Here is a 25547-nt window from a genome sequence, read left to right on the forward strand (position 1 = left end):
TTGCTTCAGTCTTCGGGAGGGACACATTCAATCCTAGGCGTTCGATGCGACCCACTGATATCTCTGTCGCTACCGCCGCTCTGAAAAAGTTATCTTCCATATGTGCCTTCCCCACACAGCCACCATGGTGCCGTCAGCATAGCAGATGGTGATCATGCAGGGAAGCTGGGCCCCCCCTTATGGCCCAGTCATACCATATATTCCACAGCAGGGGTGTGTTCTCCCTGTCCCACCTTCCGTACTCCAGAGTGAGCCGCCGCGGCTTGTTGTTGAAAAATTGTAACTAAACCTACAGCAAAACCAGAACATTAACAGTCAGCACTATGACTATTTTTATGAAATACGAGTGTTAAATATATTATCAGTGGGAGCGGGACAGCAATAAACAGTGTAACGATGCACGTTATTCTAATCAAAGTAAGATTAGGTTATACTCGGCGCGACTGTACAATCGTGAGAGTAGTCTCAGCGTTGCAACAACGTTAGCAGTTTTGACCGCGCGGTACGTTTAAAGTACTCTGGCGCTGATGCACTGCTGCCTTTAGGGTACGGTCCTGTACGGTCGCGTTCATGAGCTTCGCGCCGTGACATCACACGCGACGCGTCGGACAGGTCAAGTGTCTCCTTTTCAAACAGAATAAAATGTTAGACATAAAAGTAAATATTTTAGCACAACCTTTAATATGTAGAAAAGGACGTATTTAAGTTTCGTCTCGTACCCTGGGTATAAAAAAAAAAAAAAAACAAAAAAAAATCGTTTATTTCAGATCACTGATCCATAACGACTATTTGTATAAACTTAAAACTATGCTAATTAGGTACTAAGAGAAAAACAAAAACAAGAACTTATAACTAAACACTAAGATGTGTGGAGAGTAGGGGCGCAGGTTGCCATACTCTATTTCGCTCTCTCAATTGCTATCTCCACCCAAAACTTTATAACGGGGCAGTCGAGGTGCTCGGCCAACACCTTGAGTAGACTGTTGCTACTGCCGCACACCCGTCTCAGCATGGAGGCGATTCTTTTCCGCCTGATGGCAAAAAAGTCATCTACTCACGCCTCAGCGAACATGCCGGACGCGCTGCAGTGCTTCGACAGCCGCAACAGCATCCTCAAGATGTTATTATATTGAACGCGCAATGCGTTATAGGCTCGTTGTGTAAACTTGCCCCACAGGCTGCACGTGTAGAAAGTCTGACAGTAAGCTCTAAAGAGCGTCAGTTGTAAGCATATGCCACAGATACTTAAAGCGATCTACAACTTTTAGGGGTACGCCACACAACATGATCCTCGGCTCCGTAGACGGGTTATACTTACGAGCTTTGAATATAACAAGCTGACTTTGGGCCGTGTTGTATTTTAGACTATGCTGCCCGGCTTATTCCTCACAAATATTGATGAGCTGTCGTACCGCGTCAGCCGAAGGCCCCAGCAACGCCAAGTCGTCAGCGTAACTTAAATTGTTAAAACACACATCACCTGTATGTGCAACCGACAGGTGCCCTGCTGAGTGCCTCGATCAACGTTTACGTAGACGTTGAAAAGGACAAGGGATGTTAGCCCTCCCTGTCTCGGTCCACATTGTAGTTTGTACTCGTCAGACTCCTCTCCCGCCCATCTCACTCGGTTGACCTGGCTGTTGTACCAATGTTTAAGCAACGCGACATATTCAATGGAATCTCCCGTTTTTGTAAGCTTGTACTATAGCTTGCCGTACACAACCAGGTCAAACGCCTTTGACAAGTCCAGAAAACACGCATAGATCGGCGTGTCCTGTCCTTGTAGTACCTGACAGCTTGCTTAATACACAAAATCGCACTTTCGGTCGACAGCAGTCTCACAGAATAGAGCTGTAAGATTCCGGTTCAAATAACCCTTTAGCGGCGCGGTTCCTTTGTTCCGACCGGCCGTACCAATAGTTCCTAGGGACGCAGAGGCCTCCTTTCGCATCCACATCAGCTGTCCACGGCGCTTAAAGACGTTCCTGGCTAACCAGGAGCGGCCCTCGGTACGACCAACTAGCATGACAGGGGAGTACCAACATACAACGGAACCAGACAGGCTTACATCTCTCCCTTACGAACCACTACCATGACCCACGCTTGGCAAAAGGTTTTTTACTTAAAAGAAAATGATTTAATTGAAAGCATCTAGGTGTCATTTGATCACCCAGCCATAGTCGCTTTAACAGGCGAGAACTATTAATAGATACCTAATTTGTTTTTACTGTAAACTATACCTAAACCTTGGTACCTAGTCAAGATGCCAATCGTTCGCGATATGATAATCTCTGCATTATGCAGTGCACCCTAGTCATCTGGAAAACGAAGCACACACGGAATGCGTTTCTGTTACCCATTACAGCGGCTAGCTACAGCCCGAAAATTCCCACTAACTGGGCATATTGCTTACAAAGGGTATGTGACACACTGTGTATTACTCTGCTCTCAGGACTTCTACATCCCTACTCACGGCGTTCGAATTTGCAGTAAGTAGAGTTCACTCTCACCTTCAGCAAAACCGAAAGACCTAGATCTATATGACTAGTAAAATAGCCGAAACAATACGAAGCATCACTCTAAATGGCGCCACATGTAACGCCCCTTACACTGATACAAGATTTTCATCTAATAATGTCAAGAACCAGTGGATGATCCAACCTTTACCGGTCGACGTGGTAAGACCTAGGATTTACCAAATCCATGTCGGTAAAAGCCCGAAGTGAACAATAATTATTTCACATTTCGGGCTTTTACCGATCGGCATCGGTAAAACCTAGGTCTTACCGGTATATCCTAGGTTTTACCGTACTTCGGGCTTTTACAGTAACATATATATATTTTTTTAATTTTAAGAGTTGTTTTTTATATTATTAGTCTTTTGCGTAGGGGGCTTTTAAATTTTTTAATACAATAGTTATTTCAAGCTTTTAAAAGATAATCTATTTTATGCCAAAAATGCCTTGATAGAAATACTCTGGAAAGTGCTGGATCAATTTTGTGAATTTGTACATATGTAAGTGTGACAGAGCTCGTGCACCGACTAGTAGTAGTAGTATATATGCCTCTGACAATTCTATAATGCAAGTCCATATTATGAGTAGTCAATGGTGCAAAGGGGAGTCGAAACTCGTCTTTAACGAGTTGTCCAACGTGTCAGGTGCAGCTGCTTCTTGATGTCACGAAATTTGTAGAAATTCAAAACATTTCTATTAATAAATTAAGGCGATATACACGTGTTTTTGTGCTCAGTAGATTAAAAATATCTTTAAATATTAGACAAGTTTGAATCTCAAAAATACCTCTAGGTACAGTCAACGTCAAATACTTTTTAGCAGTCAAAGTGGCCAAATAGTTCGGTATACCATACTAAATATATGGTGTACCGAACTATTTGGCCACTTTGGTTGCTACAAAGTATTTGACGCTGACTGTACACTACCAATAGACTAAACAATGAAGAGCATTATTATATCTCGCTTTTTAGTATTAGGTATTAGCAAAGGCTACATGATCTTATTTTTCAAAAGTGTTTTTAAATAAATACCTATCGCATAGTCTTTTTCTAAGGCTAAACGAGGTACAGAAAACACGATTGGAAATAATTTCCTTAATGAATTATTTTTCAAAATTAGCTCTTCTTTTGCACTAAAACCGATTGTGTGGGTACCTATCTCAAGGATAAGAAATATTATAATGAATTTGAATAGGGCTCCAAGGTATTACAAATTCTAATTGGTGGCGAATGGCGGCGGCCGGACATGCGACCTCTTTTGTACTTCTTTCTTCAAATCTTTATACTTCTTGTTTGCTAAAACCGATTGTGTGGGTACCTATCTCAAGGATAAGAAATATTATAATTAATTTGAATATGGTTCCAAGGTATTACAAATTCTAATTGGTGGCGGGCGAATGGCGCCGGCCGCGCATGCGACCTCTTTTGTACTTGTATTTCAAATTTTTATACTTCTTGTTTGTTATTCTATGTCATATGTGTTTGTCTGCGCTTGTCACTGATAGGAGTAAAATTGTGCTGTACTTTCCTTACCACAGGCAACTAATTCTCATCGAGACAAATTCTAAAAACCCCAAACACAATCATGATGCGTTGTTTCCTTGTTTCATCACCAGACATAGAAGTTTTTGTGGCAAAATAAAGTGATTGACAAAATCAGTTATCGACATGTCTATTATCGATGTTAACTTAGCGTTATACATATTTTTAACATTGTATAAAAGATAGCTACCGCGAAATACACAATACGTTCTATATCTTCTTTGATACGTTTACGTTTTTATTTTTAAATACTTAATATATGTAATAAAGAAATTATGGTCGCATTTGTAATTGATATACATTCTTGAAATTTCCCGGTAAATTACAGCAAGTAGAATTTACATCTTTTAATTATTAATCTATGACTGACTTATCAATGTTATTATTTGTCGATGTTTCATTTACTCAAGCACTCGTTTTTGCCACCAAAACTTCTATGTCTGTTCATTACAGAGTTCCTAGGGTCACCTTCCGCCTTCTTCATCAGCTCGATGGTACCATAACATTGCATTGTCACCATATATGTGCTTCTGCTTCATTGGAAATCGGGAAGTGGGTCAAATTTAACTTCCAACATTTGACCCACACATACATACTAACAGGGCAAGTTAAATAAAACCTTGTCAAAAATAACAAGCTACCAATGGTGTTTTCTCCATGTTAAAGAATGAAACATTGATACTAATTCACTGATCGCGAGGGATTTTATTATATTTCACAGAATAACATCTCGCAGTCAATTTGTGGAATACGTCGTATTGCATTACGGTTCGCCGTATTTCGGCTCCTCGTTGATCAGCTGTTTGTGGAACACGACTTACTTTTATTGAGGTTTGGAATTGCACTTCGCCTAAATACGAGATAGACGTGTCGGATGCTGGTATTTTTCGTATGCATTAGCAAAAAGAATTTGAAATAGAGGTGTATTGTCAAAGAAAACTTTGTATAAGCGACGTAAATTTACTGCCATCTTTCGACACATCATTAAAACTTTTAGAATTTTATCCTTATTATTTTACTGATTTGAGTTAATTTGTTAAATATCAAAAAGTGGCGCCATCTAATATATCAAAGGCCAAATGTATAGCAGTATTGTTTTGAGCGATGGCGCCATAACCTTTAGGTAGTGCCACTTTTTGATATTTAATAAATTGAACACATATCAGTGAAATAATAAGGATCGAAGTCAAATGGCGTTCTAAAAGTTTTAATTATGTGTCGAAAGATGGCAGTACATTTACGTCGTTACAAAGTTTTCTTTGACAATACACGTTTATATCAAATTCTCTTTGGCATTAATAACATTACGGCCGCTTTAGTTGGTAGTGACCGTGTTTATGAAAATAGCCAGGTAGTCCTGTGCGCCAATCTCGATTTGTGTATATTTGTACATTTAACACAATAGTGTGGGTACAAAATATAGTTTGGCCTTATGCTAGACCAAATTTGTTTATACTTGCCGCAAAACTAAGTGGCGAGTCTGGTCATAATGCCATCTCTTTCACTCTTGGATGGTCTTAACAAAGCTAAAGAATTTAGCATTATGATCTCAATCGCTAGTTATTGCGGCTAGTTTCTGGAGTGCCAGTTCAGTTTTCGCCAGCATGCGCAAAATAAATAAAATATAATACAAACCATGATCGCACCGCCTATATTCGGTAGCGAGTCAGTACTGTGAGTTTTTTAAACGGATGAAGTATAACGCTTTAGGATTGTAACTAGTTATAAGAGATGACCGATTATGACAAGTGACCGGCGTGTGACGCGCGAGTGCCAATGGGTGGTTAGTACATTCGTATACAGGCCGCTTGTGTATGTACAAGGTACACATTTCGCGCTATGCCAGGTGTAACAAAAATAGCGGGGATCCGTTTAAGGACATATTCAGTATCGTGCTCTGATAAGAAAATAATTGAAGAAAAAATTTTTTGACGCATAAAAAAACCTGCCCAATGAAAATTAAAAAAAAATCGCGTCGACAACATTTATCTTCTACTTTTTCCCAATGATGATGAAAAGGATCTTACCCAAGACACTAAAAACGATCTAAATGAATTTTATGAATGATGAGAGGGTTACAGCCTGAAAGCAAATTTACGAATGTAATGTATGTGTCTGGAAGATATTTAAAGTGTTGTATGTATTTTATAGTATTTTTTCGTTTCCTTATTTGTACGACAAATTCACACTGTAACTTGCAGCACATTTTTAGGATTCCGTAGTCAACTAGGAACCCTTATAGTTTCGCCATGTCCGTCTGTCTGTCCGAGGCTTTGCTCCGTGGTCGTTAGCTCGTTAGTGCTAGAAAGCTGAAATTCGGCATGGATATACAAATCAATAAAGCCGACAAAGTCGTACAATAAAATCTAAAAATTAAATGTTTTTGAGGGTACCTCCCCTACACGTAAAGTGGGGGTGAATTTTTTTTTTTGCTTCAACCCTACAGTGTGGGGTATCGTTGGAAAGGTCTTTCAAAGGGTTTTCAACAAACATTTTTTGATAAAGTGAATATATTCGGAGATAATCGCTTCGAAAGAAAAAAAATGTGTCCCCCCCCCCTCTAACTTTTGAACCATAGGAAAGTATCGTGGCAAAAAATCGTGGAAGTAGAGCTTAAGTAAGACATTAAATGAAAACTATAGCGGACATGATCAATTTAGCTGTTTTTGAGTTATCGCAAAAAGTTTCCCCTTCATAGTAAAAAGACTTACTTTAATTAGGTAGGTACTGATTATGCAAATTTGCCTATTTATTTAACTCGCGTGAAAGGTAACGTTTCATCCCTTGGTTAACAATTTACTATACTAGCTCCAGTTTAGCTTATTGTGACGGAAGAGTAACTACGGAATCCTACACTGAGCGTGGCCCGACATGCTCTTGGCTGGTTTTATTCACGCTTGAATTGCTCGACGCTGCATGCTCCATGCATGGTAAAAAAATCGACACGGTCTGTATTGTAGCTTTCCGGTAAACAAGCGGATTGGTAATAGTTAGCAGCAAGGCACCCAAATAGTGCCCAAAAAATAATAATTATATACCTTAGTTTATTTTAGGAATTAGCAGGCCAAATTTGTTATAAAAAAATTAAACTTTAATTTACTTAGTCGTATCGAAACCTGGCAAAGTAATTAATTCGATATTGTTATAAGTTGGTTATAACTCGGTCAACTAATAATTACAATAGGACCAAGTTCCAAACACAATTACAAGGGCCCACTAAAAACAACGTATCACACGCAAAAAGCAGTTCAATAAAACTTGTACGTCTAATTTCCTTGTAATAAGTTCCGTCATGCGCTACAGGGGGCGCCACGGACACTACGCACAGTCGTAGCGCGATCGCTGTAGCAGGGCCACGTAACGCCGCTACGCCGTAGCACGTTTACGTAGTTCACGCTAAACTCTTTGACGTTACTGACTTTTTAGTGAGTGCTGGTGAGTGTATAGTCAGTGGGATTTAGTGAACCGTGAGTCTGTGAGTGGTTGTAACTGTTTAGTGAGTGTGCGAATGTTTAGACTCGGTAAGTTGACCAATATTAAACTTAAAACTCTGTTTTAAAGTTTTTACTATTATTTAAGGTGATATTCATGGAATTTAAGTTTTGATAACTTTGCGGTAAACTTTTTGAAAAGGTCAAAGCTAATAAAAAAATCTGTTGGTAAACTAAGTTTAAAGGAAGATTATAGTAAGTATTTATGATTAGATTAAAAATCCTAAAATAAGTACTGCTTTTTCCGTCTGATTTAATTATTCAATTGAACTATAATGACTTATACAAAATGTTTATTATTGCATTATTTGCTTACCAAATTACTCATTTCCCAACTTTTTAATTAAAAATAACCGTGGTTTTGGTGGTTATTAACATTAATATTCCCAGAAAGTATCAAAACCGTCAGAAAACAAGTGGACATAAAGCGTTTTTCCACCGACACGTACGGCGGTGAGGCGGGCAGTGAATAAATTGAAATTTCGTATAGTTTGCGACGAAACTATTAAATCGCCGGAGGGATGACATTTTGCACACCACGAAAAAAAAATATTTTAACGTAGATTATAGGATTGCAGGTTGTCTAATAATAAAAATAAAATAAATAAAAATAAATTTTATTGGCATTAAGGGAAGTACATTTTAGTGTGGAAGTCCCTGACTTCTGAGCTAGGTAAAAACCTGTGTTACAGAAGTCAGTGTCCTCTCCCAAACAGAATAGTAACTATTATGACTTATTAACTACATTTACCATTCTCATTTTAGACTTAAAGTAGATAATTAAGGCTTGTTTTAATACTAGAAAACAAACAATGTATATTGCAGGCTATTAAAAACTCATTAACTCCATATAAGAAATTATCACTCTGTATTGCGTTCCGTTACTGGAAATTACAGGCCTTTTGCTGCGCGAGAAGGTTTGAGCTACAAATTTGTTTCACTCAGTAAACTGATCGGTACCAACTATTATGGAGCTGAAAATAGAACTAAATTAGAATCACAAAAGGTTGATTTGGCCCGGGCTCATCGTTGCAGCCTCCAAAGGGCCCAGCGCTGTATAATCCATAATCCAGAACTTTCTACATCCCCGCCCACATACGTTTGGACAAGAGCTGACGGCCTTTCAGTGGAGATTTCAATTAATTTACTCATTCAAATAGAAATGAAGTTTAATTTAAACATTGATAACGTAGCAAAATAGATTAACGTTCATAATCGTACTAATTTGATGGAAGCAGAAGTAGATTTTCGGTGTAAATGTGTATATATATTACCTTTTTAGTGTAGTTGAATATTTTTCTATAATCTATTTTTTAAGAGTTCATTTCATTTATTCAGCATTACAGTGTTATAACAAAGCGCTTACATACTAGTCACATTATATATAACATTACAAATTCAATAAGAAATATAACTATTATAAGTAGCACGCAAAATTAATAAATTCAATAGTAATTCCATAATAAATTCAATAATAATGTCTAATCATAAATACAAATATAAACAGGTGGCATTTGAATGTGGCCCTTGTCTGTGTCATGGGATGCCCGCAGAGGTAGAACCCGTCAGGGTGCGAGAACTATCGATGTATTTTTTATTATTATATATCTAGGACCCAGTGACATGTTCAAGCCATCCTTGAGCGGAAATGATGTGGAAAGATGCTCAGGATGTCAGACATCTCCAGAATTGATAGGGCTCGAAACGAACACATCCGTGGTAGCCTCGGAGTAAGAGACGTCACCGATAAGTTATAAGAAAGTTGGTTCAGGTGGTTTGGGCATGTCAAAAGAAGGCTGCCTGAATCGTTGGCAACAGAGGTCTTACCGCGAACCACGTTCGACATGTTGCCTCTCTGTCGCACTTGTAAATTCGTACGTAAGTGTGACAGGGAGAAAACACGTCGAACGTGTTTCGCGGAAGGCTCTCTGAGCCTTTAATTTTACCATGCCAGGCTCACAAAAGCAGCCGACAACCGACGACGAGGGACAAACAAAGGCAGCCGTGGCAAAAAGTCATCGCCAAAGATTTAAACTTTAAACGCCTGTGGGTTAGATGAAGATGATGTCCAGGATTGAGCGAACTGGGAGAAGAAAAGTAGGAAAGCCGACCCTGTCACAGTACTTACAGTACGGGACAAACACTAGGAGGATGATGATGCTACGTCAAATATCAAGCTTTTCACATGTTGGAATAAACGTCTGTCAAAAGAAAAAACCGGCCTAGTGCGAGTCGGACTCGCGCACGAAGGGTTCCATACCATTATCTAAAAATCACTTGTTTGTATTAACTATTTATTTTATTCTGTTTTTGGTATTTGTTGTTATAGCGGCAACAGAAATACATAATCTGTAGAAATTTCAACTGGCTAACTATCACGGTTCATGAGATACAGCCTCGTGATAGACGGACGGACGGACAGCGGAGTCTCAGTAATAGGGTCCTGTTTGACCCTTTGGGTACGGAACCCTAAAAAAAGATCAGAGATTTAGCCTCACCCTAAAATGCCTACCTTGCTTTGTCTACCAGATCCTTCGAGGATTTAACAACTGGTGACGCCTTGTCTGTTATTTTATGTACAAAACAGTCTGCCGATTTTTGTGGGAGAGGGGCACGTCACGTACAAATAGCCATATCAGATAAACGTTAGTCCATGCAATACATATGACAATTGGCCGAGGTTTTTGACCCAGGGTTAAGCTCTTAAAGGCGACTCCAGTTGTTAAATCCTCCAAGACCAGATCCCAAGTTAAAAGTATCCTACATACGCTAGCACAAAATATAAACGAAAATTTATAGAGACCCGTTATACATTAAAAGTGATATTTTTGTGTTTTTTTTTTATACCTAATGAAGAAAAATTCTTTATGTTGCCTGGCCAGGCACGCGTTTGGCCAGTTTATATAAACGGGTATTCAAGATATAATTATTAAAGACTGGCAAGTTTCGGAGAAAACTGATTTACGTTACAAAGTTTTCTTTGTCTGTAAATATTTGTGGGCTGGTGTTACGTCTGGATATGATTTATACCTATTAGTGGTCATAACGACTAAGCGTAATACGTAAAAAATTAGAATCTCATTTCGAAGTAGCGTATAAATATGATTATACTTATACTGCATGAATGCTAATAGATAATGTATGTATTTGCACAGACTATAAAATAACTACCACAAAGTAACATATTTTTCGCCTTAACCTACCTAACCATATTCTCCCGCCGTGTTTTTGTACAGAGCTAAGAGCAAAACTTCCCAGTATGTCGTGATTACATTTGATCCTAAGAAAATATCCGATTTACGAAAGAAATGCGTACATACATTGTGCGATACCATACTTTTCGTATTTTCTTAAAAATCACAGATGTCGTCTGGGTAAATATCATGTTTATGTAGTAAAAAAATACCGTAAATGGGTATTTCAATTTGTACGGTTTTGCTAAATATTATCTCTGAATATAATATGTACGAACAGTTTTGGCAAGTACGGGAACTGTTATGTGGGAACCGTAGCCATAATGACGGAAATGGAACCCTTGTACCTAGTTTCGTCATGCCCATCTGTCTTTCCGTATGTCACAGCCATTTTACTCTGAAAGTACAAGTAAGCCATATTTTAATGAAATTTAGACCGTAGGCACATTTCGTGCGCTGTTACTTAGTTTAGGAGAATGTAGTTTTAGGGAGGGCAGTCCATAAATGTAGCATAAAGTGAAAAAAAGTTGTCATATCAACATTCGATAGGTCTTTAAAATAACATTAAGGTTACTGAGAACGTTTTTTGATTTATTAAGTATAGCCTGTTCGATTGGCGTACTTGATCTTAGAAAAACGGGAATACTATATTTTATGAAATAATAACTCCGAGCGTCTGAAATATTGTCGCCTCCCCCTACAGGGCCACATAGTTATATAATATAGCAATGGAAAAAATACAACAAACGATGCGTTACATGTAAGGAAGTTTAATTAGCGTCGGTTTGTAACCAAGATACGTATTAATAAAGTTAACGTTTTGTAACTATCCGCCCTATCCGTCTAACCACTGTTTTATTAGCTAACAAGCCGGTGCCCTTTGGGATTTCCACACATCCATTTGACTTTTGGAGAAGTTTCACACGAACATTGATCTCCTATTCAAATTCCCTTAGGAAATAAATATACTGTTTTAAAATTTACCTGCTTAGATAAATACTTTTAGACACCAGTGTCGACTTCTATGACTGCATCTACCTTTTAATATGTATTAGGTATTTATGTAGATAGACACTAACGTTTTCGCATATACAGATAGAAAGTTCTCGTTATCAATTTGTTATGTATGATCTGCCAGAGTCAATGTGATGAATGTACAATCGGTGCTCTTCCAAATGATACTACACTTGATATAGTACCTAGACTCAAATTTAGCTCCCTCTTTATATTGGACATTTTCCATAATTAATAAAAACAACAAAAAAAAACAGTTTCTTCGTGTCTGGGTTAGCGTTGTTCATAACTATTCCAAACAAATCAATAGCTTAAGTAGTTCTCGAGATATTTAGCAATATGACATGGACGGACGGACAGAGTCGCACCATGAACTGTTCCTTATGTACCTTAAAAATAAAATAAGAACCGGTGAAGTGCGAGTTCGTTTATCTCGCGCACCGAGGGTTCCGTACATACTTTCAATTTTCTCATGTATAATCACGAAAGATTTTAGACCAGAAGTATACTATTCGCATATTTGTGTACAGCGCCATCTATGGGCGAATGGTTAACTAATTGGCGCGATCTGGTGTTTGTTGGTTTTTCAGGGATAATTCTTTATCATGTGAACCGATTTCAATATTTTTTGTTTTATTTAAAAGGAAGTATCTTAAGTGTAATCCCATATAAATTTCAAGTATAATAAACACCCGCAAATGGGATTAAATTGCATATTAAATTATAAAATGTTTTTTGTGATTAAAAAAAAGTTATCAAGATAGAGGATTGATTTTATTTTTCCTGTAATCTTTATGATAACATAATTTGATTTAGTTTTCCTTCCTGTAATCTTTATGATGAAAAAAAAATTGTTTTGTAATGTTCAATTTGAGTCCTTTCAAATGAAACCCCACTTTACCTAGTAACTAGACTTTGAAATTTTGCCCCTGTTTATATTGGGTATTTTCCATAATTAATATTAATAAAATAAAAAAATTACAATTCCAATATGTCTGGGTTAGCGTTGTTCATTACTATTCCAAATTTCAAATCGATAGCTTAAGTACTTATATAGATATTTATCAAAGTGACAGACGGACGGACAGAGTCGCACCATAAGGGTTCCTTTTGTACCTTTTTCGTACGGAATCCTAAAAAAGGTAAAAAAAAATATGCACATTACCAAGTTATATGTTAATCTGTGATTGATATTTGATTGCGTCGTTAATTATACGTTTTTAACGGGAAGTCATTATCACTACAAAAATATACCAGGCAGCACCTTATATGATGCTATAGTTATTTTGTATGGGTGAGTAATGCCGTGACACAGAAGCTGAAAAAACACTGTTGATTTATGATATTTCAGGTGATTTGAATAAAACACTCTCTTTGGTTTGTTTGGTACGAAGCATGTTGCTGATATGCACCTGGAGCCGCCTGACGAAGCCTGCGTTTTGGATAATTTACATGCTAAGTGGATTATTTTTAAAGCGGTAATAAATATTTTTAATATATATAAATAAGTAAATACATAAAATGTAATTACGTGTGAAATAATCTGTATTGAGTAAAAATATTCTAATTTCTAAATTGATAACTTGCAGATCCTATGTTTTTCAGTGACAATATATTAATATTGAAGAATTTTAAACAATGGGACTATTAAAAGGGTAGTTGGCGATGTTTAAGGAGCCATTAACTTTAATAATCATTACTTATTTAATGTGGCCAATATTCAAACGGTGGTTAGTATAGTACGTAAGAAGTATATTGAGATAAATTTTGCTTAGAAATGCAATGAAAATATTAAACATACAAAACAATGTATGTAAAATGTATAATTGTTGGTGCAATAAAGAATATTTATTTACTTACTTACTAACAATTCAACCCGCAATGTAAAACAACACGTAGAAATACACAAGTTACGAGATACGAGCTTTTTGAAGTAACTGTCAACGCTTGTTGAAAGTTACGGCATGTTATGTCTCGTAAAGAATACATTTTCTAATTTTAATCACGGGGTCACAGTTAAGTTTAACTTAAAAACACTCCTTAACTAATTATCACTCGGATAAATTCTATACCTGCTTTAATTTATCGCCCTTATTGGATTTAAACACTGTAGGTATAGACTTTTACATTATATACTCACAACAACAACAACTCTCAAGACTAAACTTTATACTTTAAAGACGCAATACAACAATTTAATACAACAAGAAGGAATTAATTATTGCAGGAAAATAAGCACATTCACGTTTTTAACAACCTTTCACTTGCGAAAATATCTTATCAACGTTCAGCCAGCGTAAGTAATTTAAATTAGCCAAGATGTTTCCTTAAATAATGTTAAATATTAATGGACTTTAGGCGGCTATCACACCGTGGCCAGAGCTGTGGCTGGTCCAGAGATCAACTTCGGTCAACGGATCGAGTTATCATCTTCATGAAAGGTGCTGCGTGTTTATTATTGAAACTAAAGATCACTACCTACATACATTTTAATAATGAATATAGTTATTTGTACAACAAGAGAGCAAAGTTTGATATTTTTTTGAGTGCTTGTTTGAGTCCCGTGTAAGCGAAAGATTCTATATTAGAGCGTAGCGAGTGAATCTAATTTAGAATCTTGAGCATAGTAAGGGACTTAAAAGCGCACGAGATGTGAATAACTTTGATCTCGTGTAGTAAATAAAAAATTTCACGTCAGCCAGCCATCAAAAAATACAACCTGAAAAAATTTAATCCGTCTTCATCACTATTTCACTTATGTTTTCTGAAGGTATTCTAACATTTAACTTTAATTACCGCAATAAAACAAAACGAAAGAAATTTCAATAAAATAATACGAAAATAATGAATTAACGAACATCAATTGACAGTTCAATCGACAACTTTTTTTGTAAAAAAAAAACTGTAATATACAGTCCGAATTGCGGATACTACTATTTGTCAACTATAGTAGAGATCGTTAAAACTAGTTAAGTAGAATTATTTACTGCGTAACAATTGAATTCTATAAGTTCATTGCTTTGATTGTATAATAAAATACGTAAAATATGGTGTTTTTATAAAATTTTAAACTTTTATTTCATTAATTAATTATTACGAATAAAGACTCGTAGGGTGTTTTGGAACAATGCGGTCTGACTTATTTCGGGGGTCTATTACAAACCGTAAATATACCGTTGAATTACGTAGGTATGCACTTTTTTGTCTCTTTTTTTTTGCTAATGACGTGAAAGCGACAAATACAATAGAATCCAAATAAGAAGAACACGTTGAAATGACATTCGAATAAAGGTCACTTGAATGTTATTTTGCCTCACTCAGTGAACAAAATGCGATTTTGCTCACTGTTTTTAAGCAGCAAAATACCCTTGTTCGAGCTGCTGACGTGAAAACCTAATCTCAATACTTGACTTGGTCACTGTTGTGTAGAATATACAGCGTGTATTTTTAATAATTACTACCACATAATCACATGGTAGTTAGTTTAGGCTTTAATGAACACACTTTCATAGGTTTTATAAAAATTGACGCCTTTAATTTTTCCATGTAAAATAATTCAGCAATTCGTTTTATCTTAAAACGTCGCATTAATGACGCGACATCACAACTGTCACAAGTGATCGCGATGTTTTATTGGTGTTCGAAAAAAAAATCGAATTTTAATTATGCTATTACGATTTAAAGTAAATAAAAATAGGACTCGTTTATGCTTGTGGTTATATCAAAAATAGACGCAGTATACTTATATATTAATTTTGAATTTGTGACACTATGATAATTATCTTAAGCTTTGAGTATATAATACAAAATAGAACATTATTTTTTTACTCTACCTACCGTGCCATAGGTGTAAGATATTGAAGGAATAGAAAAAAAAAATCATAGTATGTTAGCTCATTGCTAACGTATAAATGATTTTTCCCTCCTATTGGCTATTGGCAAAACTATAAGATACAAACCGTCAGAAAAACATTTTGCCTTAAAATATCCTCATTTTTCCTCGATAAGTAATTCAATGTTGAATTGTTTACGCCGTCCGCAAAAAGGACAGTTTTCTATTATTCCCCTTAATATAAAAAAAGGGAATATCTTCTTAACGCTCGCATTGAGGGCCCGAGCGGTTTCCAGTTTGCCGCTCTCCCGGTTTTTCCACTCTGCGGGAATCATGAGGGATAGGTAAGTAATTAGGGCCAGAATGACTATAAGAAGGACTTTGACTTTTTTTTAGTTTACTTACATGGTGGTTCAGTGAGAAAAAAAATCGATAATATAGTACATTGTGCAACGAGGGGGGTAAGTGAAAATTTGGACACGAGGGTGATAATTCCCGATAAAGACCCGAGTTTGCAATATTCTTACCCCCGGAGTTATACACAATGTTTTTCATCACACTTGCGAAGAAAAAACTAAATTTTAAGCAAAATAATTCTTAAATACGGTAACATATCAAACATTCGTCCGCCATTTCGTAATTTTTTGGCAGGGGAGGCATCAAAGGCACATACCCATTCGGCATTCAACCACGATTGAAAATTATGTAAAATTATTTTAAACGGCTGTTAAATTAATCAAATAAAATATTTTGCAACATAAACAAAAATATGAAATTATAAACCTCCGTCTTTTAAAAGTAAAACTCATTTATGCTAATTGGTTTTTATTCATAAGTGACATAATTAAAGAAAAAAAGCTATAATTCCCTAGGTTAGTTATAGTTTTTTTTTTCACAATCCATAACTCTCGCGGGAACAAAATAGGCCTTTGTCCTTCAGCATACCAGCATGAAATAAGATCTTTTTCGAGCAAGTGTGATGAAAAGTTTATTTTTGCAACCTTACTTTACTTATCACGGAACAATGATGTTCCGGACTTTGGAAGGCGTGCGCGGACCTGAAGTCAGAATGGAGAGGCCCTTTTGACTCTCTAATGAGATATAAGGAGTTCACCTAGTTGCGCGCGGGTAGCCTCACGTCACTGACGGTCGCTCGTATAATAAATTACTAAAATTGAAGCTAAAATGCATTCAAGTGAAAGTGATAGTGTAAAAATCCTTCTGACTAGTGTTCTGAAGCCAATAGAGCAAAAAGTTTGTGATTTGTTTACTAAATTAAATGAAATTATGCTAGAACTAAACCAAATAAAATCCGTTATATCAGCACAAAAAGTAAACGGCCCAACTAAATTGGTGGACGCGTGTAATAACAACAGTGCCCCGTCTACGCCAATCGGAGGCGCCTCGAGCAGCGCATCAACACCATATAGCCATCCCGCTCCTGCAAATGCGCCTACGCGCACCCAACGGACCACTGCATTGCGCGCGAAAGAGAAGCTTGCTGCAACCTCAAAGATAAAGAAATCACTTAAACCAGCGAAACCTGGCTCATCGCAAATTAAAAATAAAACCGCCACCGCCACGACAAATTTACCGATTTCTTCTTTAACAACTGCGAAAGACGTCACAAAATCATCAACAAACGATGCGAAAACACAAATCACGACCCAAGAACAACAAATAACTAGTGAACGACCTGAATCTAATAACGATCACTATGACGAAAATACTGAGAATGATACGAGTCTGTCTGATAAAAATGACTGGGAAACTGTCCTAAGTCGTCACCATCGCCGCCGTAGCAATAAAATTGGTCATATCATAAAGGGTTCCGCCACCAATACGACCTTACACGGAGTTGAAGCGTTCAAATTTCTGCATGGCTGCTATTTCGAAATAGAAACAACCCCGGAAAAATTAATATATCACCTAAAATCAATCTGCGATGAATACGAATATAGCGTTGAACAAATAACGTCAAAGCACGGGTCGTACAAATCATTTAAAATCGGTATCCCCACAACAGTATTTGACAAGTTCCGTGAGTCATCAGTATGGCCACTAAACACCAGAATATCCAAATGGCAGCCCTTTCTCCGACCCAGGGCAAACAAGGCCCCCAGTGAACAAAGTGCCTGACAAGATAACGAACCTTCAAACCACGCAAATAAGCGTGATGCACCAAAACATAAACCGTCTCCAGCACAAAACCTACAGACTTGAGTGTGAACTCCAGGTACGCAATCTAGCTGTAGATGTGCTATGCCTAACTGAACACTGGCTAGATACCAACCAGATATCATCGGTTAACATCCATAACTACAGTCTACGTGCCCAGTACTGCAGGAAATCGCGCCAAGGAGGCGGTGCCTGTATCTACGCCAAATCTGACCTGGTAACAATGGAGAGGAAGGAAATTTCTGAGCTATCCGTAGAAATGAACTTTGAAGCATGTGCCATCGAGTGCATCGGTGCGGATCTAATTGTGGTGTGCATATACAGACCTCCAAACGGTGATGTACAACTATATTTATCTAAAATATCTGAATTATTAGGTATGCATGTAATCCAAAATTATGATGTATTGCTAATTGGTGACATAAATATCGATTTAATGACGAAATGTAATCTTAATAAAAATCTTAATAATACCATTACACAATTTGGATTTAGACAATTAATAAAAATACCTACTAGAATAAATAATCTATCTAGCACATGTATTGATCACGCATTTACAAATATATTGACATCTAATGTCTTAAATGTATCTTCTGATGAACTTAACCTATCTGACCACTTAAGCATTAACGTAACACTAAAAATAATAAAACAAGGATTATCAAACAATCATATTTTGAAGAGAAACTTTACGAATACTACCATATCTAACTTTGTACAAAATCTCGAGTTATACAACTGGAATCACATCTATGATAAATGTATATGTCCTGGCAAAAAAATTGAACTAGTAATGAATGTATTAAAACACTACTTTGATATATGTTTCCCGCTTAGGAAAATGTTGTTAAAAAATAACACATGTATTTGGGTCACTGACACGATTCGGCAATTACGTTTTAGTATCCGTAAACTTAAACAAAAAATATCACGTGACCCCCATGACACCGAGTCACGTTTGAACTTATCAAAAAACGAGACACTATATTGGACTACTTTAAGAGACTCACGTAGCAACTACTTGAATGAACAAATTTCAAATTCAAATGCCGATATGTGTCGCAGCATATGGCGTGTGATAGCATCCGAAACGTGCAAAAACCGTAATAACAAAAACAGTGCGATAAACGTTTTCGTCTCAAAGTCAGCTGGTGAGTGCGTAGACGCCCGAGCCGCCAACGCTGCGCGCCGGCTAAACCGGTATTATATACACACTAACACAAATAACGTCATACCGTGCGCTCGCGCTGCACTCGAGTATTTGGACAAGTACTTGCCCTTACCTATACCAACTTTTACATTTGAACCCTACTCCCTAAGTGACATTATTACAGCGTTAAAAAAGATCAAGAGGAAATCATCAAAGGACATAAATGACATGTCCACTCGTGTGCTTGACTATCTACCACCAGTAGTTATATCGATTCTCCTTGCCCTGTTTAATGAATGTGTGCAACACGGCATATATCCTGACGCTTTGAAATTAATTAAAATCCAACCTATTTACAAAGGTAAAGGGGAGATGGAACAGGAAAAAAGTTACCGGCCTATATCCTTAATACCTATCATCTCTAAAGTATTCGAGTGTCTTATGTGTTCTTCGTTAATGAATTACTTTAGTAGTAACAATTTACTAAACAAACAGCAGTACGCCTACCAGCCCGGGCGATCGATAGCTGACGCAGCGCGTGACGTGAAGTCGCGCGCACTGACGCACCTCGAGGCCGGGCGACAAGTCGCAGCGATATTCTGCGACTTGTCGCGCGCCTTCGAGATGATCGACCACTCTCTACTCCTGGAAAAACTGTCTCGTTACGGCGTAAATGGATCTTTCCTACTCACCATAGGTTCATTTTTGAAAAGCAGAATGCAGAGTACGCATGTCCTAACGTCAAAGAGTACCTTGGAGCTGATGGGCGATACTGCTGTCCCTCAAGGTTCGACGATGGGCAATTGCCTGTTTTTAGTTCTAATTAACGACGTCGCGACCGCCTGTTCGGATACTGAATTCGTGACATTTGCGGATGACACGTGCCTACTCGTGAGTGCCGATAACTTTGAACTTTTGAAATCGAAGGTAAATAAGTCTATGTATGAGATATCCCAATGGTTTACAGCAAACGGTATGATGTTAAACGTAGAAAAAACCAACATAATGCATTTTCAACTTAGGCATCATAATACTAACCAGTTGAACATCATGCTAAACAATACCAGCGTACCTCAGGTTGATACGGCAAAATATTTAGGCTTCACTATAGATTCCGGACTAACATGGTCCTCTCACATTGACCTCTTATGTGAAAAGTTATCGTCAGCATGCTATGCGCTCTCGAGACTTGCACCAAGTTTGTCATTCAAAAATATTAAAAAGGCATACTATGGATATTTCCATGCTTTACTAATCCAAGGTGTCGACTTATGGGCCACCGCGGCCGATCGAGACAGGGCCTTTAGAATGCAGAAACGAGCTGTTCGAATTATAATGAGAAAGGCGTACGACATTCCCGCTAAGGATCTGTTTAAGGAGTCGAAGATCATCACCCTGCCTAGCGTATATATATTAAACGCCTGCAAATATGTGAGAGCAAACCTGAACACATACACCACTCACTCCAGTACCCGTCGAAGTAATTTTTTAATCGTGCCGCGTTGTAGATTCGCAAAGACTCGAGGGTCGCTTGGTGTCATGGGTGCAAAATTATATAACTCACTACCAGTCGAGTTAAAACTAGTACGAAGCGATATCTCGTTTGCAAATCGTCTAAAAACGTTATTAACAAATCTTGCTTGCTATACTATTGACGAATTTGTCGAGACGTGTAGCGACCCGAAATTATAAATTTTAAACTAAACCTGTTTTTTTTTTTGTGCCTAATACTTAGAAAATAATACTTGCAGGCATTAAAAATAATATGTATGTACCTGTTAAACGCCTACTTAACTTAAGTGCCTAATTTTCTGTAAAGAAATTGTTTTATGTACCAACCTAATTTTGACATGTAAAATACTATGTTTTATGAATAAAAATCTGAAATCTGAAATCTGAAATGCTGCCTTTGCCCGTGTTTGCCCGTGTCAGGGGACGCACGCAAAGGCCAGCACCCGCCACTATCTTAGGTACTTATTGTTATCAAATCTGTGTGGTTACCACCAGTTCGGCACTGACATAAATGCTACCGAAAAAGTAACTTACTTTCCATGCATCTCGTTCGTACTCGCATATAAGTGCGAGCGAGATGCATAGAAAGTAAATTACGTTCTCGATACCGTATATGTCAGTTTTGACACTGTCAGTGACTCATGGTACGGGTACTCTTATCCGAATTATACATTTCGACGTACCTCATCCCGATCCAGTATTTTTTAAATAGATATGTCATTTAGGATTTTCATTGAAAATTCAAGTACCTTTGAATGCGCACGATATCAATAAACTAGTTACCAGTTCAGAATCAGTTATAAAATAAAACAAGGAAAAAAGCTATGTCCTCGCAAGACCTGAAAAGATTAAATATTTTAATGTGTAGCATGTACTTACCGATGGAGTAAAAATCAATAAATCGTCTTTTGTATAATCCAGTCTAAAGCTTTGCATATTTATCTTTCCTCAACTTAATAAAAACAACAGTGAAAAGGTAACTAGGTACTGCGATCTGGTCCTGTCCCTTTAAAAACGACGAGATGTATAAAACTTATGTAATTTACAAGCTTTTATTTAACTTGCAATCTAGTACCATAATTTTATATCCGCAACGCAGGCTTCGTCAGGTGAACACAAACATACAATACAACGGTAAAATCTGCAACAGGCTTCGTCAACTTACTCTAAAAGTATAAATTACTTAAACAAAAACCTACAAATACGAGTAAAAAGCACCTTCTAACTCGCCGCCAGCCAGTATTTAGTGTGTCCAGCAGGCTGGCTGCATTTCCCCGTTTAATTGCGATGCTAATTCTTTGGGCAAAATACTGATCAGCCCTTTGATTTGGTTGGTTTGTATCTATAGTATGTTTATACGGGTCAAATCTTGCAAGTTAAATTTGACCCACTTCCCTACTTCTACTAAAGCTGAAAATTTGCATGCATATGTAAATCGGGTAATAGTGTTATATTATGGTACCATCGAGCTGATCTGATGATGGAGACAGGAGGTGGCTATAGGAACTCTATGATAAAACAACGCAACGCAACAATGTTTTGGGTTTTTAGAATTGTCTAGGTAAGTATTAGTTGCCTGTAGAAAGAAAAGTACAATCAGCGATAAAATCTGGTACCAAAAATGTAATTTATACCAAAAACTTATTATTAACTTAAATATACCAGGCGTAAACTCCAACTGCAAAACAATCCACCTGCCAAGAAAATATTATTATTGTAAAGTAAATATTTCTTGGAAGTTTTCGGTTGAAAAATTCATACTGTAAAATGTATGTCCTTTCAAGCTACTATTAATGTGTACAGTAAGTTGGCAGGCACGGCTAATCAATTAATAGCGAGGACCACCAGGGAGCTGTGTCAGTTAACATGGTTCCATGGTGATCCATTGTTCTAACTTGTTGAGTATACCAAAGCTAACGCGCAATCGACGCTATGCCAGTTAAAACGAGTAAACATGACCGAATAAAATATAATAATGATAATAATTAAGCCTATATACGTCCCACTGCTGGACACAGGCCTCCTCTCATGCGCGAGAGGGTTTGGGCTATAGTCCCCACGCTGTCCCAATGCGGGATGGAGACTTCACATACACCTTTGAATGTCTTCGCGGATATATGCAGGTTTCCTCACGATGTTTTGCTAAGCTAGTGGTGAATATCAAATTACAAGGTGCCCGTGAGCATTGCGAGAGATTTTAATGGTGCATTCCTGATGGCAACAGAAGCAAAAAAAATGTTATATGACTTGTGAAATTCGACAAAAAAAAATGTTTTTGTTTTTTTTTCCCCTTTTTTTGAACACTCTTGTACACAAAACGTATTTTTTATTGATAAACACATAACCTAAAATTAACTAAAAAGTTTTTTTTTATTTAAGTTTTAGGAGGAAGCCTCTCGAATACATTTTTTAAATTTTTCGATGTCAATCAATATGTATGTCCAGACTAGACCTCAAAGTGGCAATACCGCAGTTAAAAATGTATTTTGTACCGACTTATGGCGAAAGAATGATTTCGAAAAACATTTAATTATCTCTGAAACTAGGCCTAATCCAGAAAATATTAGATGACATTTTCGTTTCTAAATATTACCAGGAATGCAGCGTTACAATCTCTCGCAATGCTCACGGGCACCTTGTATATTCCTAACATAGGTTCACAAAAAACTCACAGGATTTGAACCAGCAACCTCCGGATTGAAATTCGAACATCAGATCCACTCGGTCACCACTAGCTCATAAATAAAAATAATTTCATAAAGTAACATAAGTACCTAACTACCTATATCTTATATTATAACTCAAATTAAAATTAGATTAGTGGAAAAATATGCTCTTGTTTACTCTACTGTTTGGTCATTTTAGAACTCAATACTTTATTCTAAAAGCATCGATTCTTTATTCTTAAAGTCCTAAAAACAAACACAAATCGATATTAGGATCTAATGACTATCCTTGAATGATACACAAAAGAGTGTATCGCACGCAAATGCAAGTAGCTCAAAGTGCTTTTGGCTCTCGATTTGAACCATCTATATCTTTTTTTACTATACAACAGAGTTTCAAAAAAGATAAATTAAAAGAATAGTTAGAGAAATGGAATAGGCTCTGAAAAAAATGGCTGATAGGTTTAGGTACCATACGAAGTCACAGAGGAGTTACTTAAATGATGACGCACTGTACACTTTTTGTTATCTCAGTTTGGTTGTAATGTCACAACTCACGTATCTTCCTTTAAATTTTTAGTCTTTCCTAACATATCTATAGTTGTGATTGTATAATGTGTATTTTTAAAGTAATTATAGTTAACCCCTTTAGTAAGTAGTTCAGTTATCAGCCGTCCAAACAATGTATGAAACACACCATGAGCGGGCCCCGCGGTACAGGCTTGCCTAGTGCGGGGACCACCAGTACCCCTAAATGTATTGTATTTATTTAAAGATTAGCCTAATGTTACTACTAATGCCAATAAAGCCTTGTTGCGTTCTAAAATAACGGAAATCTGTTTGACCGAATCACGAACGCTTAAGATTCTTTCAAAGAAGTCTGTTTAGACTGAATATTAGCTATGAAAATATTTACCTTCACTCGGCGCCTAAACTCACGTTCAACGAAATTAATAGCGTGGATGTTTGAACTGCGTGAGGATGCTCTGTTTGGCAATTTGGAGGTTATTAAATTTGTATGAGAGATAAAATGGCGCAAGGTGCGTGAGAGTTTTACAAATACAAAAGGATTAAAAATGGCTCGGTTAAATAACTTACTTTCATGGGATTAAGAATAATAAAATAAAATATAAATTAATTATTTGGTGTCACGGTACAAATTAAAATGGTTGCCACTTGGCATATGTTGGGATGTTTGGGATGCCACAGCTCTCGAAAATTTAGGGCAACAGGGTTATTGTAGGCCCAACATAGATACCTATACCTAGATATTAAATAAGTTTAAGCTTTTAGAAAACCATTACGATGGATGTGATTTTATTGTATATAGGTAATAATTATGTAAATATAGTAATGTTTTTGTTTTAAGTGGGGCAGGATAAAAACATAAACTCGTTCCACAATAACGATCCGAATGCTGTAAAGGCCTCATTTTCAGAACTTTCTAGCCCAAGAATGCAAAAAATAATAGTAAAACATATTCGTACAGCGAAATTCTTTTCTCTATTCGAGCACTGGTAGCCGAGAAACAAAACATAATCGTTATGTCGACGGTAAAACAAATGAAGGCAATCACAGCAGAACATCCATCACACGAGTCAAGATTACACCTCTCTCAGTTCTATCGAATGCTTGAGTTTTCGGCATTTCCGAGGCGTTTTTATAGAAAATAAGTTTTCGCGAACTTATTTTCTTTGATATTAATTTTACACTAAACAAGTTTTCGTATATACTAACATTTTTAAGACACGATTTTAGTGGCAACTGGTATCTTTATTTGCATACCTATCAATTACTTTTCGAGACTTTTCAACAACCCCAAACTTTCTTCGTTGAAGAGTAAATCTTGCTGCAGTACGACTGGATGACAAGATCATGTCAGTTGTATGGTAATATGCTGACATAGTGCTGTTCCATGGCCCGTAGATTTTAGGTTAAACCGACCAATGGTTACAGCGTAGTAGCTAATCAACCAAACAAGTTGCAAGCGGTCTACGTCTGTAAATAGATTCTTCGAAATGGACTCCATTAATGAGTTCATGAATTCTGAATTGTAGTGCTACATCTAACGATACTTTGTTACCATATCGCTGCCTATGCAATACCCAATAAATGTGTACATTCTGCAAAAACATTATTTTTCTCCCTTATATTTTCTTAAAACCATTTTCATTATTTCATTTCGTTGATCCGCAAACTTTTGGTTTGCTTCAATTGATCTGCTGCAAAACAACTTAACAAGTTTACAAACCGATGTATGCCTAAGGCAGGTTCGATCAAAGAAAAATCCAGCTTTAACCGGTGAAAACCGCCAGCGACCGGCTCGGGCCAATATAGATAGGCGTGTTTACACGAAGCTGCGGTTTTGCGCCGATTTATTTGCGGCTCGTGTACCTACCTACTCCCGACTGGTTCGCGAAAGTTTAAATTTGGTACCTACTCGACTTTTT

The 25547-nt window shown here is 37.0% G+C and overlaps 1 protein-coding gene across 1 annotated transcript in view; it reads left to right on the top strand.

Moving 5' to 3' along the window:
* Positions 1–3567: 3567 nt before the first annotated feature.
* The window catches only part of LOC133516404 (lachesin-like), a 177067-nt gene continuing 155087 nt past the window's right edge, over positions 3568–25547 (top strand). Inside the window, exon 1 of the mRNA XM_061849320.1 lies at positions 3568–7578. The gene's annotated coding sequence lies outside the window, so the exon portion shown is untranslated. The remainder of the gene's footprint in view (positions 7579–25547) is intronic.

This window comes from Cydia pomonella, chromosome 3 (genome assembly GCF_033807575.1).
Source record: "Cydia pomonella isolate Wapato2018A chromosome 3, ilCydPomo1, whole genome shotgun sequence".
Lineage (NCBI taxonomy): Eukaryota > Metazoa > Arthropoda > Insecta > Lepidoptera > Tortricidae > Cydia > Cydia pomonella.